The following is a 15,047-nucleotide window of genomic DNA, read 5'->3' on the forward strand; positions in this document are numbered from 1 at the left end:
TTGCCATTCTTGCCTTATGAAGCCTGAAACACTTAACACACAGATCACGGCATCGAATGGTACGAAGGAGAATAAAAATATACAATTAAAAGATCTTTAGGAAGCAAGTTTTCAATCATGGAACATTTTCAGGAAGGAATTATAAATACATGCAAATTATATGAATAAGTGGGTGAAGACTTGATAAAACCACTCAATTAAACACAATATATATCATAAAATAATTGTTTATCAACCTCCCCACACTTAAACATTAGCATGTCCTCATGCTTAGTTGAAGAAGACAAATATAAATGAATAGGGACATGTGAGACTCATGTAATGTAATGCAACCTATATATACATGAATGCAACTATATGATTTTGTCTATATGATTAAAAATAGATAAGTTCTCTAAGACAAAACATGGGGCAGATTCCATTAATTCAAATCATACAGTAAAAGCAGGTAAATTTGTAAGAAGATAGCTCGTGAAAGCAGGGAACACAGGATCGAGCATTGAACCCTTACTGTTGGTGCGTGTGCACTCTAATCTTCTCTAGTATATGAGGTAATCACTCTATCCTTCTCTAATCATGCTTTCAAAATTTTTTTTTTCACCTAACCAATCAACAATTTTAAAGTGCCAATGCAAACATCATGAGGTCTTTTCACGGTTGTAATGGGGCTAAGATAAGGGTGAGGGTCTACATATGGCTAAGTGGGCTTATACATTGAATCTTTAATTAACTCGAGCTTTCACCTAACATACATATAATCTATATAATTTCAACATTCATACTTAGCTACCCAAAATTTCCTTTTCACATTCCATACTCATGCATCAACCTTTATTTTAATTTTATCACATGTGCATTGATTATTGAACTCTGACTTATCATTGGGGTGATTTTGTCCCCTTATTCACTAAAATAAAGATTTTTTTATGCTTATCAATGCACATAGATTTGTAATCCTTCTTTTATGGTTTCACATGAATAGGTACCCAAATTCCCTTTATTTTACATTGACATATTTCCCTATTATTCTTTATTCCCATAATTTTCCCATACTCAGTTAACACACAAACTCTATCTTAAGCTAACCAAAGATTGAATTGGGATTTTCAATTATTTTTCTGCTTAAGGCTAGTAATGTGGTAAAATTTAGAACAAATGGGATTAAAAATGGCTCAAAGTGGTTAATAAAGGTAATAAGAAATGGTAGGCTTATTTGGGGTAAGTGAGCTAAACAAGCGATGGCCTCAATCATATGCATGCACATAACACATTAACATTGGACATGTAGGATAAAAAAAATTCAGATTACAATCATAGAGAAGTAAACACATAAGAAAAAAATGATTATGGTTAAATAGTGTAACCATGTATTAAGGCTCAAAGTTTCACGGGTTGTGTGTTCTTTTAGCTCAAAAATCCTATTCTAATTTCAACTTCAAACAAATTTAACATGATTATTTTGATTTAAATTAGTGAAATTTTAAAAAAAATATGGTCTTAAAAGAAACTTATTATCTTTTCAATCAGGTAGAACATGCATGCAATTAACCTACTACTATGCAATCTATCCAATTCTAAAGAAAAAGAAATTGGTGTTAGGGGAAAGAATTATCTCCGGAAGTCAGGTACTGACCGACCTCCCCACACTTAAGGTTTTGCACCGTCCTCGGTGCCATCTATCAGGAACAAGGGTGGGCTGGTGGCAGTATCTCCACAGTCGGGACTGTCATGGCTCCCTGTGCTGGTAAAGGAAGTAGAGTCCGGAATGCCTGAGTCCGCGTCAGGTCTGTGGTTACCTGTGAGTAGCTCCTTGAGGTATTTGAATCGGCGGTGGTTGCGGCGCTCTCGTAGCTTCGCTTTCTAGTCTTGCCGATCTAACCTCTCCAGTATTTGATGCAGCAGCTGACTAGTAGAAGGTGGAATGTCTGCAGCACGTTCTGCGGATTGGCTGGTAGTGGCTGGTGGTGGCCTGAGATATCTCCTGTTAGGGACGTATTGATCATGCCGTGGAAGTATGGCTTTGGTGTCCCCAGCTCTGTAGGAGACTCTGGTTGCTGAGACAAGATCTGAGACCAAGGCGGGGAAAGGTAGGTTGCCTATAATTTGCACGTGTCCCATAGCATTTCGGATGTGTCTTGGTAGATTTAGAGGCTGGTCTGTGAGGATGCACCATAGTAGAACGGCCATGTCTACAATGAAGGAGGACTCATGAGTGCTCGAAAAGACGTAATGGGACATAATCTGTGCCCATACGTGAGCCTCCAAGGTGAGTGCAGAAGCCGATATTCCCTTAGGACGAGAACGATGGTATCCAAAAATCCATCTGCTGCCAGGTTGTGTGATAACTCTGAGAACAGCGTCCCAGTCAAATTTGTACGTCTGGTGCTTGAGTACGGCTTCTTGAAATGCGTCCAGTCCTTCTGGAGCAGGGGGAGATCTAAGGCTCGCTGAATGGCCTCTTCTGTAATGGGGACTTGCTTTTGACGGACATAAACAGACTACAGGGTTGGCAGGTGGAAATTGGAGTAGAACTCAACTACCCAAGAAAGATTAACCTGTCGTGGCTGTCTCTGTAGGAATCCCCAGTGTCTTTGTGCAATTCGCGGCTCAACAAATTCGGCAATACGAGGCGGAAGGATAAGAGGGTGTTCGTTGTTGTAATTCCGAGCTGCCAGAATGGGGAACATCTGCTCACAGTAGCGATTGGGAAATCGTGCAGTGTCCTTTGCTGGGAATGCTTTCTCCTTTTCATCCACCTTTATAATCCTTTTAATTCTTTTTGTTAAGGGCTTAACTGTAGTTGAAGATGGCTCTGCCACTAATGCTCTTTTTGTTCCTCTCCTTGTTGTGAATTTGGGAGTAGCTTTCTCTTTGCCTTTCTTGGTGGCCATCCTGAAAGGGAACGAGTAAAGACATGAACGTTTCAAGGGTTATAGCAAGGAAAAGAATGGGAAAGGTGGTAATCAATACACAGTAAGGAATAATGATGTTAACACATGGTCATGACTACATGTGAAAAATCAACAACGGAAATATAGCAAGTGCATATGATGACAGTTAAATGCAAGGTGTTTATTGGCATGCCGACAAGGGAATGAGTAGCATAGACCAAGCATTCAATGTCCAAGTTAGATTATCACGTCTTCCAAACAAATAATATGCTTGTAATAACAATTATATAAAAATTAATAAAATGGAAAAAGGGTTTTGTGAAAAGCAAGCATTTAGAGTAGTAGATTAAAAGAGATCTAAAAATAGTACACAATGCCATATGGGCATTTTCACAAACACATAGCATGCATGTTAAATATGGTATGGAAAATATTAACTTGAACATGCAGGTAACCCTATAAAAATAATATATAACTATTAAACAAGTCCTAAACAATCCACAAGCAACATATACAAATAATGACCCAAATAAATCTCCAACACCAATAGGGGAAAAAAGAAAGAAAAAGAAAACATGGATAGGGAAAGTAGAAGAGAAAGAAAAAGAAAACATGAAAATAAGAAGAAGAATGAAAAAGTAGGGAGGGAAGAAGAGAAGAAAAACCTTGATAATGGTGGTGAGAAAGAGGGAGTAGAAGGAAGGAAGAAGGGAGAAGGAAGAAGGGGGGAAAAGTAGGATTGGGGTAAGAAAAGATAAGATGATCTGGCAGATTTGAATGAGTTGGGCGGCGCAACCGACGCGAACGCGTGGGGCACGTGGTTGCGCGGAGAGCCCTTGAAGGAAATGATGCGGACGCGTCGGTCATGCGGACGCGTGACATGATTTGTGCTAGTGGCGCAAGGGCAGCTTCGCGCTCGCACAACTCTCTGTGTGAAACATGTTTTGCCAAATTTTAGGGTGACACAGTCGCGTGGTTGACACGATTGCGTGGATGGCCAAATTATGAAAACGGCACGGACGTGTGGGGCACGCGTTCGTGCGGCAGGGCTTATGCAGCTAGCATAGGTTCAGCCCAGCTCCAGCGCAACTCACTGCCATACACCCTGTTACGTCGAATTGCAGAGCCACGCGTTGGCGTGGTTGACGCAGACGCATGGGGAGGCAATTTTACAAATGACGCAATTGCGTCATCCACGTGGTCGCGTGGGTCAAATGGTGCCAGGGGCACGCCTCCAGCCACACTCCTGCGTAACTCTCTGTTTCTTTTCTTCAATGTTGCGAAGGCACTATAACGCGAGCGCGTCAACGATGCTGGCGCGTCGCATGCCTTAACCCCCTTTTTTTTTATATATATGCAATATGCAATATGCGAATGAGATGCAAAATATAGCCATTAGTACTAAGAAGAGTAATTGATGAAGGAAAGTAAGGAGAGGGGAAGGAACGATCATACCATGGTGGGTTGTCTCCCACCCAGCACTTTGCTTTAACGTCCTTAAGTTGGACGCTCCACTAGCTCAGTCTTCTGCTTTGGGCGGATCTTCCAAGAGGAAGATCTCTAGTTCCTGGTTTTTCGCCATCTTTTTGCCATGGAATAACTTCAAGCGATGTCCATTGACTTTAATAAGTTCAGAGCTTGAAGGATGGCTCAAGTGAAAGACTCCGTATGGTTCCACCCTCTCTACTCGATAGGGACCATCCCATCTGGATCTCAGCTTGCCTGGTATGAGCCACATTCTGGATTTGTAAAGGAGGACTAAGTCCCCAGGTTGGAATTCTCCTCTCTTGATGTTCTTGTCATGCAGAGCCTTCACTTTCTCTTTATACAGCCTGGAGTTTTGGTGCACGAAATTGTGATCATCAATGGCGCCATCAACATGGTACGCTCAATTGTAATCTCAACTCTTTATCACAACTTCGCACAACTAACCAGCAAGTGCACTGGGTCGTCCAAGTAATAAACCTTACGCGAGTAAGGGTCGATCCCACGGAGATTGTTGGTATGAAGCAAGCTACGGTCATCTTGTAAATCTCAGTCAGGTGGATTCAAATGGTTTATGGAGGATTAAAGATAAATAAAACATAAAATAAAGAAAGAGATACTTATGTAATTCATGGGTGAGAATTTCAGATAAGCGTATGGAGATGCTTTGTCCCTTCCGTCTCTCTGCTTTCCTACTGTCTTCATCCAATCCTTCTTACTCCTTTCCATGGCAAGCTGTATGTTGGGCATCGCCGTTGTCAGTGGCTACAGTCCCGTCCTCTCAATGAAAATGTTCAACGCGCTCTGTCACAGCACGGCTAATCATCTGTCGGTTCTCAATCAGGTTGGAATAGAATCCAGTGATTCTTTTGCGTCTGTCACTAACGCCCAGCCTTCAGGAGTTTGAAGCTCGTCACAGTCATTCAATCCTTGAATCCTACTCAGAATACCACAGACAAGGTTTAGACCTACCGGATTCTCTTGAATGCCGCCATCAATTCTAGCTGATACCACGAAGATTCTGATTAAGGAATCCAAGAGATAAACATCCAAGCCTTGTTTGCTTGTAGAACGGAAGTGGTTGTCAGGCACGCGTTCATAAGTGAGAATCATGATGAGCGTCACATAATCATCACATTCATCATGTTCTTAGGTGCGAATGAATATCTTAGAACAAGAATAAGCTGAATTGAATAGAAGAACAATAATAATTGCATTAATACTCGAGGTACAGCAGAGCTCCACACCTTAATCTATAGTGTGTAGAAACTCCACCGTTGAAAATACATAAGAACAAGGTCTAGGCATGGCCGAGAGGCCAGCCCCCAATGATCTAAGAACTAGACATCCAAAGATGATCAAAAGATCTAAAGTGATCCAAAGATATAAAATACAATAGCAAAAGGTCCTATTTGGAGAGAACTAGTAGCTTAGTGTTTACAAAGATGAGTAAATGACATAAAAATCCACTTTCGGGCCCACTTGGTGTGTGCTTGGGCTGAGCATTGAAGCTTTCATGTGTAGAGACTTTTCTTGGAGTTAAACGCTAGCTTTTGTGCCAGTTTGGGCGTTTAACTCCCATTCTTGTGCCAGTTCCGGTGTTTTACGCTAGAATTCTTGAGCTGACTTGGAACGCATGTTTGGGCCATCAAAGCTCGGGCAAAGTATAGACTATTATACATTTCTGGAAAGCCCAGGATGTCTAGTTTCCAACTCAATTAAGAGCGCGCTAATTTGACTTTTGTAGCTCCAGAAAATCCACTTCGAGTGCAGGGAGGTCAGAATCCAACAGCATCTGCAGTCCTTTTCAGCCTCTGAATCAGATTTTTGCTCAGGTCCCTCAATTCCAGCCAGAAAATACCTGAAATCATAGAAAAACACACAAACTCATAGTAAATTCCAGAAAAGTGAATTTTAACTAAAAACTAATAAAAATATAATAAAAACTAACTAGAACATACTAAAAACATACTAAAAACAATGCCAAAAAGCGTATAAATTATCCGCTCATCACAACACCAAACTTAAATTGTTGCTTGTCCCCAAGCAACTGAAAATCAAATAAGATAAAAAGAAGAGAATATGCAATGAATTCCAAAAACATCTATGAAGATCAATATTAATTAGATGAGCGGAGCTTTTAGCTTTTTGCCTCTGAACAGTTTTGGCATCTCACTCTATCCTTTGAAATTCAGAATGATTGGCTTCTATAGGAACTTAGAATCCAGATAGTGTTATTGACTCTCCTAGTTAAGTATGATGATTCTTGAACACAGCTACTTTATGAGTCTTGGCCGTGGCCCAAAGCACTCTGTCTTCCATTATTACCACCGGATACATACATGCCACAGACACATAACTGGGTGAACCTTTTTAGATTGTGACTCAGCTTTGCTAGAGTCCCCAATTAGAGGTGTCCAGGGTTCTTAAGCACACTCTTTTTGCCTTGGATCACGACTTTATTATTATTTTTTTCTTTTTCTTTTTCTTTTTCCCTTTTCTTTTTTTTCGTTTTTTTTGTTTTCACTGCTTTTTCTTGCTTCAAGAATCATTTTTATGATTTTTCAGATCCTCAGTAACATGTCTCCTTTTTTTCATCATTCTTTCAAGAGCCAACATTCATGAACAACAAATTCAAAAGACATATGCACTGTTCAAGCATACATTCAGAAGTCAAAGTATTGCCACCACATCAAAATAATTAATCTGTTATAAAATTCGAAATTCATGCAATTCTTCTCTTTTTCAATTAAGAACATTTTTCATTTAAGAAAGGTGATGGATTCATAGGACATTCATAACTTTAAGGCATAGACACTAAGACACTAATGATCATAAGACACAAACATAAATAAAACATAGAGCATAATTTTCGAAAAACAGAAAAATAAAGAACAAGGAAATTAAAGAACGGGTCCACCTTAGTGATGGCGGCTTGTTCTTCTTCTTGAAGATCTTATGGAGTGCTTGAGGTCCTCAATGTCTCTTCCTTGCCTTTGTTTCTCCTCTCTCATGATTCTTTGATCTTCTCTAATTTCATGGAGGAGGATGGAATGTTCTTGGTGCTCCACCCTTAGTTGTCCCATGTTGGAACTCAATTCTCCTAGGGAGGTGTTGATTTGATCCCAGTAGTTTTGTGGAGGAAAGTGCATCCCTTGAGGCATCTCAGGGATTTCATGATGAGTGGGATCTCTTGTTTGCTCCATTCTCTTCTTAGTGATGGGCTTGTCCTCATCAATGAGGATGTCTCCTTCTATGTTAATTCCAACTGAATAACAGAGGTGACAAATGAGATGAGGGAAGGCTAACCTTGCCAAGGTAGAGGACTTGTCTGCCACCTTATAAAGTTCTTGGGCTATAACCTCATGAACTTCTACTTCCTCTCCAATCATGATGCTATGAATCATGATAGCCCGGTCTATAGTAACTTCAGACCGGTTGCTAGTGGGAATGATTGAGCGTTGGATAAACTCCAACCATCCCCTAGCCACGGGTTTGAGGTCATGCCTTCTCAGTTGAACCGGCTTCCCTCTTGAATCTCTCTTCCATTGAGCGCCCTCTTCACAAATGTCTATGAGGACTTAGTCCAACCTTAGATCAAAGTTGACCCTTCTAGTGTAAGGGTGTTCATCTCCTTGCATCATGGGCAAGTTGAATGCCAACCTTACATTTTCCGGACTAAAATCTAATTAAGCATTTTCCCCGAACCATTGTAAGCCAATTCTTTGTATCCGGGTTCACACTTTGATCATGGTTCTTGGTGATCCATGCATTGGCATAGAACTCTTGAACCATTAAGATTCTGACTTGTTGAATGGGGTTGGTAAGAACTTCCCAACCTCTTCTTTGGATCTCATGTCGGATCTCTGGATATTCACTCTTTTTGAGTTTGAAAGGGACCTCGGGGATCACCTTCTTCATGGCCACAACTTCATAGAAGTGGTCTTGATGCACCCTTGAGATGAATCTCTCCATCTCCCATGACTCGGAGGTGGAACCTCTTGCCTTCCCTTTTCTCTTTCTAGAGGTTTCTCCAGCCTTAGGTGCCATAAATGGTTATGGGAAAACAAAAAGCAATGCTTTTACCACACCAAACTTAGAAGGTTTGCTCGTCCTCGAGCAAAAGAAGAATAAAGAGAGTAGAAGAAGAAGAAATAGAGGAGATAGAGGTGGCTTTGTTTTTCGGCCAAGGGGGAGAAGTAGTGTGTAGGTTGTGTGAAAATGAAGGAGTGAAGATGGGTTTATATAGGGGTGGAGAAAGGGGTAGGGTTCGGCCATTATGGGTGGGTTTGGGAGGGAAAGTGGTTTGAATTTGAATGGTGAGGTAGGTGGGGTTTTATGAAGGATGGATGTGAGTGGTGAAGAGAATAGTAGGATTTGATAGGTGAGGGGTTTTTAGGGAAGAGGTGTTGAGGTGATTGGTGAATGGGTGAAGAAGAGAGAGAGTGGTGGGGTAGGTGGGGATCCTGTGGGGTCCACAGATCCTGAGGTGTCAAGGATAATTCATCCCAGCACCAAGTGGTGAGCAAAAATGCTCTTTTTGCCAATCCTGGCGTTAAACGCCGGGCTGGTGCCTATTTCTGGCGTTTAACGCCAGCTCCTTGCCCATTCTTGGCGTTAAACGCCAGTTTGGTGTCCTTTTCTGGCGTTAAACGCCCAGAATGGTGCCAGACTGGGCGTTAAACGCCCATTTGCTATCTTCACTGGCGTTTAAACGCCAGCAGATTTTCCTCCAGGGTGTGCTATTTTTCTTTCTATTTTTCATGTTGTTTTTGCTTTTTCAATTGATTTTGTGACTTCCCATGATCATCAACCTATAGAAAAACATAAAATAACAAAGGAAAATAGATAAATATAACATTGGGTTGCCTCCCAACAAGCGCTTCTTTAATGTCAGTAGCTTGACAGTGGGCTCTCATGGAGCCTCACAGATGTTCAGGGCAATGTTGGAACCTCCCAACACCAAACTTAGAGTTTGAATGTGGGGGTTCAACACCAAACTTAGAAGTTGGTTGTGGCCTCCCAACACCAAACTTAGAGTTTGACTGTGGGGGCTCTGTTTGACTCTGTTTTGAGAGAAGCTCTTCATGCTTCCTCTCCATGGTTACAGAGGGGTATCCTTGAGCCTTAAACACAAAGGATTCTTCATTCACTTGAATGATCAATTCTCCTCTGTCAACATCAATCACAGCCTTTGCTGTGGCTAGGAAGGATCTGCCAAGGATGATGGATTCATCCATGCACTTCCCAGTCTCTATGACTATGAAATCAGCAGGGATGTAATGGTCTTCAACCTTTACCAGAACATCCTCTACAAGTCCATAAGCTTGTTTTCTTGAATTGTCTGCCATCTCTAGTGAGATTCTTGCAGCTTGCACCTCAAAGATCCCTAGCTTCTCCATTACAGAGAGAGGCATGAGGTTGATGCTTGACCCTAGGTCACACAGAGCCTTCTCAAAGGTCATGGTGCCTATGGTACAAGGTATTGAGAACTTTCCAGGGTCCTGTCTCTTTTGAGGTAATCTCTGCCTAGTCAAGTCATCCAGTTCTTTGGAGAGCAAAGGGGGTTCATCCTCCCAAGTCTCATTACCAAATAACTTGTCATTTAGCTTCATGATTGCTCCAAGGTACTTAGCAACTTGCTCTTCAGTGACATCTTCGTCCTCTTCAGAGGAAGAATACTCATCAGAGCTCATGAATGGCAGAAGTAAATCCAATGGAATCTCTATGGTCTCAGTGTGAGCCTCAGATTCCCATGGTTCCTCATTAGGGAACTCATTGGAGGCCAGTGGACGTCCATTGAGGTTTTCCTCATTGGCGATCACTGCCTCTTCCTCCTCTCCAAATTTGGCCATGTTGATGGCCTTACACTCTCCTTTTGGATTTTCTTCTGTATTGCTTGGAAGAGTACTAGGAGGGAGTTCAGTAACTTTCTTACTCAGCTGACCCACTTGTGCCTCCAAGTTTCTAATGGAGGACCTTGTTTCAATCATGAAACACTGAGTGGATTTGATTAGATCAGAGACCATGGTTGCTAAGTCAGAGTAGCTCTGCTTAGAATTCTCTGTCTATTGCTGAGAAGATGATGGAAAAGGCTTGCCATTGCTAAACCTGTTTCTTCCACCATTATTGTTGTTGAAACCTTGTTGAGGTCTCTGTTGATCCTTCCATGATAGATTTGGATGATTTCTCCATGAAGAATTATAGGTGTTTCCATTGGGTTCTCTAATGTAATTCACCTCTTCCATTGAAGGGTTCTCAGGATCATAAGCTTCTTCTTCAGATGAAGCGTCCTTAGTACTGCCTGGTGCAGCTTGCATTCCAGACAAACTTTGAAAAATCATATTGACTTGCTGAGTCAATATTTTGTTCTGAGCCAGTATGGCATTCAGAGTATCAATCTCAAGAACTCCTTTCTTCTGATTCGTCCCATTGTTCACAGGATTCCTTTCAGAAGTGTACAAGAATTGGTTATTTGCAACCATTTCAATGAGTTCTTGAGCTTCTGTAGGCGTCTTCTTCAGATGAAGAGATCCTCCAGCAGAGTTGTCCAATGACATCTTGGACAGTTCAGACAGACCATCATAGAAGATACCTATGATGCTCCATTCAGAAAGCATGTCAAAGGGACACTTTCTGATCAATTGTTTATATCTTTTCCAAGCATCATAGAGGGATTCACCTTCCTTCTGTCTGAAGGTTTGGACTTCCACTCTAAGCTTACTCAATTTTTGAGGTGGAAAAAACTTTGCCAAGAAGGCATTGACTAGCTTTTCCCAAAAGTTCAGGCTTTCTTTAGGTTGTGAGTCCAACCATATCCTAGCTCTGTCTCTTACAGTAAAAGGGAATAGCATAAGTCTGTAGACCTCAGGGTCAACCCCATTGGTCTTGACAGTGTCACAGATTTGCAAGAATTCAGCTAAAAACTGATGAGGATCTTCCAATGGAAGTCCATGGAACTTGCAATTCTGTTGCATTAGAGAAACTAATTGAGGCTTAAGCTCAAAGTTGTTTGCTCCAATGGCAGGGATAGAGATGTTTCTCCCATAGAAGTCGGGAGTAGGTGCAGTAAAGTCACCCAGCACCTTCCTTGCATTATTGGCATTGTTGTTGTTTTCAGCTGCCATGTATTCTTCTTTGAAGATTTCTGTTAGGTCCTCTACAGAGAGTTATGCTTTAGCTTCTCTTAGCTTTTGCTTCAAGGTCCTTTCAGGTTCAGGGTCAGCTTCAACAAGAATGCTTTTGTCTTTGCTCCTGTTCATATGAAAGAGAAGAGAACAAGAAAATATGGAATCCTCTATGTCACAGTATAGAGATTCCTTGAGGTGTCAGAGGAAAAGAAAAATAGAAGAAAGAGGTAGAAGAATTCGAACTTATCAAGAAAGATAGAGTTCGAATTGTGCATTGAGGAGGAGTGTTAGTCCATAAATAAAAGGATGTGAGAAGAGGGGAAGAATTTTTGAAATTAAAGTAAAAGATTTTAAAATAATTAAAAGAAATTTTGAAAATTTGATTGATGATTTTTGAAAACTAAAGTTGGAAAAAGAAATAAAGTGATTTTTTTTTAAAAGATTTTTGAAAGTAGAAATAAAAAAGATATGATTGAAAACTATTTTGAAAAAAAATGTGATAAAAAGATATGATTGAAAAGATATAGTTTTAAAAAGATATGATTTGAAAAACACAATTTAAAAAGATTTGATTTTGAAAATTAATGACTTGGCTAACAAGAAATTTAAAAGATATGATTCAGACATTAAACCTTTCTCAACAGAAAAGGCAACATAGTTGAAATGTTGAATCAAATCATTAATTGTTAGCAAGTATTTTTGAAAATGGAAAGAAATTGATTTTGAAAATATATGATTGAAAAGATATGATTTGAAAAAAGATTTGATTTTGAAAAATTTTGAAAACTTGAAAAAAAATTTGCATTAAAAACAAAATCTTCCCTCTTGTGCCATCCTGGCGTTAAACGCCCAAAATGGTATCTGTTCATACCCTGGGTCAAGATGTCCGACCTGGGATGTTTAGCAACAAGCCAACCGACCTCTTCAGGTCAGGCTATCCGACCTCTTCTTAAAGAGCTTGGCCAAAACGCCGCAGAGGCCCAAGAAAGCCCAAACGAAGGAACGCAGCCCAATCCAAAGGCAGCCGAAAGATAAAGGCGGTTCCGTTGAAGATAAGCTGACCTCACCCAAAGATAAGATAAGATAAGATAACTAACTTATCTTATCTAAGAAGGTCACTTCTCACCATTATAAATACACTGGAGCACCCAGGTATAACTCATACTCTGATTCTACATAAAACCTGTTTAATACCTATGCTAACTTAAGCATCGGAGTCTCTTGCAGGTACCCCCCACCCTCCGGTGACGAAGGATCAGCAGTGCAACCAGTCCAACAAGTCGGACGCGGCAGCTCTGGCCACCATCTACAAGTCGGACGCGGCGGCTCCGACCACCATCAACAAGTCGGACACAACAGCTCCGACCAGCACAGAAGATCTCATCCGAGATCGACCTACAGTTTCAGGTTACCCTCGGAACATTGGCGCCGTTGCCGGGGAACCTGGAAGTCATCCCATCACCATGGCGGACAACCATGACAACGACCATGATTCAGATCTAGAGGATAGAACACCGCACAAAGACGCGGATACTACACCAAAAGATACTCTTCAACCCACCAAAGGCGAGAATTCGCCAAAAGAAGAGGCTATGGAGGCACTTCAAGATCGCTTAAAGCAACTCGAAAAAAAGGTGGAACATCAACAAGAAGCTGAGAGAGACCTACGAAGGGAAGTTAGGTGATGCCACGAGTTAAAGGACAAGCTCCTAAAACTCGAAGCAGATCTCAAGGCCAAAACAACTCGATCCGGTCACGAAGACAGCCCCTACAAAGATCAAGACCCATTCACCAAAGATATCATGAAAGCTAAAGTCCCAAAGGACTTCAAGGCTCCCGACATGATCCCGTACGGTGGCACATTGGATCCAAGCCATCATCTCAGTAATTTCAGAAGAATGTACCTCACCGACACATCGGACGCCATTCGATGCAAAGTCTTCCCGACTACTCTAACGAAGACAGCAATATGGTGCTTCGACAGTTTGTCTCCAAGATCCATCACAAGTTTGACGACCTTGTTAAGAAGATTCCTCGCCAGGTTCTCCATCCAGAAGGATAAAGCCAAACACACTTCAAGCTTGCTGGGAATTAAACAAGGAGATCAGAAAAGCCTTCACAGCTACATGGAAAGATTCAACAACGCATGCCTTGACATACAAAGTCTTCCAACAAAAGCGGCCATCATGGGACTCATCAATGGCCTAAGAGAAGGACCTCTCAGCCACTCAATATCCAAGAAGCACCCAACATCTCTGAACGAGGTACAGGAACGGGAACAGAAATACATCAACATGGAAGAGAACTCTCGACTAGGAGAAAGCTAAAAAACCGAATTCTCCTAACCCACCACGGGACAAGGATAAAGAGTCCAAGAAAAGAGAAGATCAATCGGAGAAGATCCCACCACCTCGCCCAATCAAAAGCAAAAAGGAGAAAGAGGTCGGACGAGTTGAAGGCCCACCTCATAACAAAGAATTGGGCAAGTTGAAGGTCCACCTCACACCGAAGAGGTCGGGCGAGTTGAAGGTCCACCTCACACCAAAGAGGTCGGACGAGTTGAAGGTCCACCTCACACGGAAGAGGTCGGGCGAGTTAAGGTCCACCTCACAACAAAGAGGTCGGACAAGTTGAAGGTCCATCTCACAACAAAGAGGTCGGACAAGGTGAAGGTCCACCTCACACCGAAGAGGTCGGGCGAGTTAAGGTCTACCTCACACCAAAGAGGTCGGACAATTTGAAGGTCCACCTCATACCAAAGAGGTCGAACGAGTTAAACATCTACCTCACACCAAAGAGGTCGGACGAGTTGAACGTCCACCTCACACCAAGGAGGTCGGACGAGTTGAAAAGGACAACGGAGTACGAACAAGCCTTCCGAGATTTCAAAATTCTTGGGGCAACCACCCATCCTTTCCAGACCACGGGAAAGTGAAGAACTCATTATACCTCGCAGTGGGAAGTCAGGCAATAGCCTCAGCACTAGTCAGAGAAGACGAAAGTGGGAAACAACCCGTCTACTTCATCAGCAAAGCTTTACAAGGGACCGAACTAACCTATCAACAGATAGAAAAAGTTCGCCTACACCCTCATACTCACCTCTCGACGACTCCACCCATACTTTCAAGCTCACACTATCAGAGTTCCAACCAACCAGCCAATAAAGGGCATCCTGCAGAAAACAAACTTAGCTGGAAGAATCCTACAGAGGACAGCTCGGATAATTCGGGAGACCTTGGACAAAACCAGAGAACATCTCGGACAATTCGGGGGACTCTGGACAAAAACAGAAAACAACTCGGACAAATCGGAGAAAAATGAAGTCCGACACATAGAATGCCCGAGCTTATGCATTTTCAAAACCAGCCAGCACCAACAGCTCGGACAATTCGGGGATATGAGGTCCGACACATACCTTGAGAGCAGAATGCCCGAGCTGATGCATTTTCAAAACTAGCCAACCAAGGGGCAATAACAGAAGCCTCATCCGAGCTACATTACAAGACCACAACAAATCGGTCTCGAAGGCGGTACAAGGGAT

Source organism: Arachis stenosperma, chromosome 3, assembly GCF_014773155.1.
Source record: "Arachis stenosperma cultivar V10309 chromosome 3, arast.V10309.gnm1.PFL2, whole genome shotgun sequence".
Classification (NCBI taxonomy): Eukaryota; Viridiplantae; Streptophyta; class Magnoliopsida; order Fabales; family Fabaceae; genus Arachis; species Arachis stenosperma.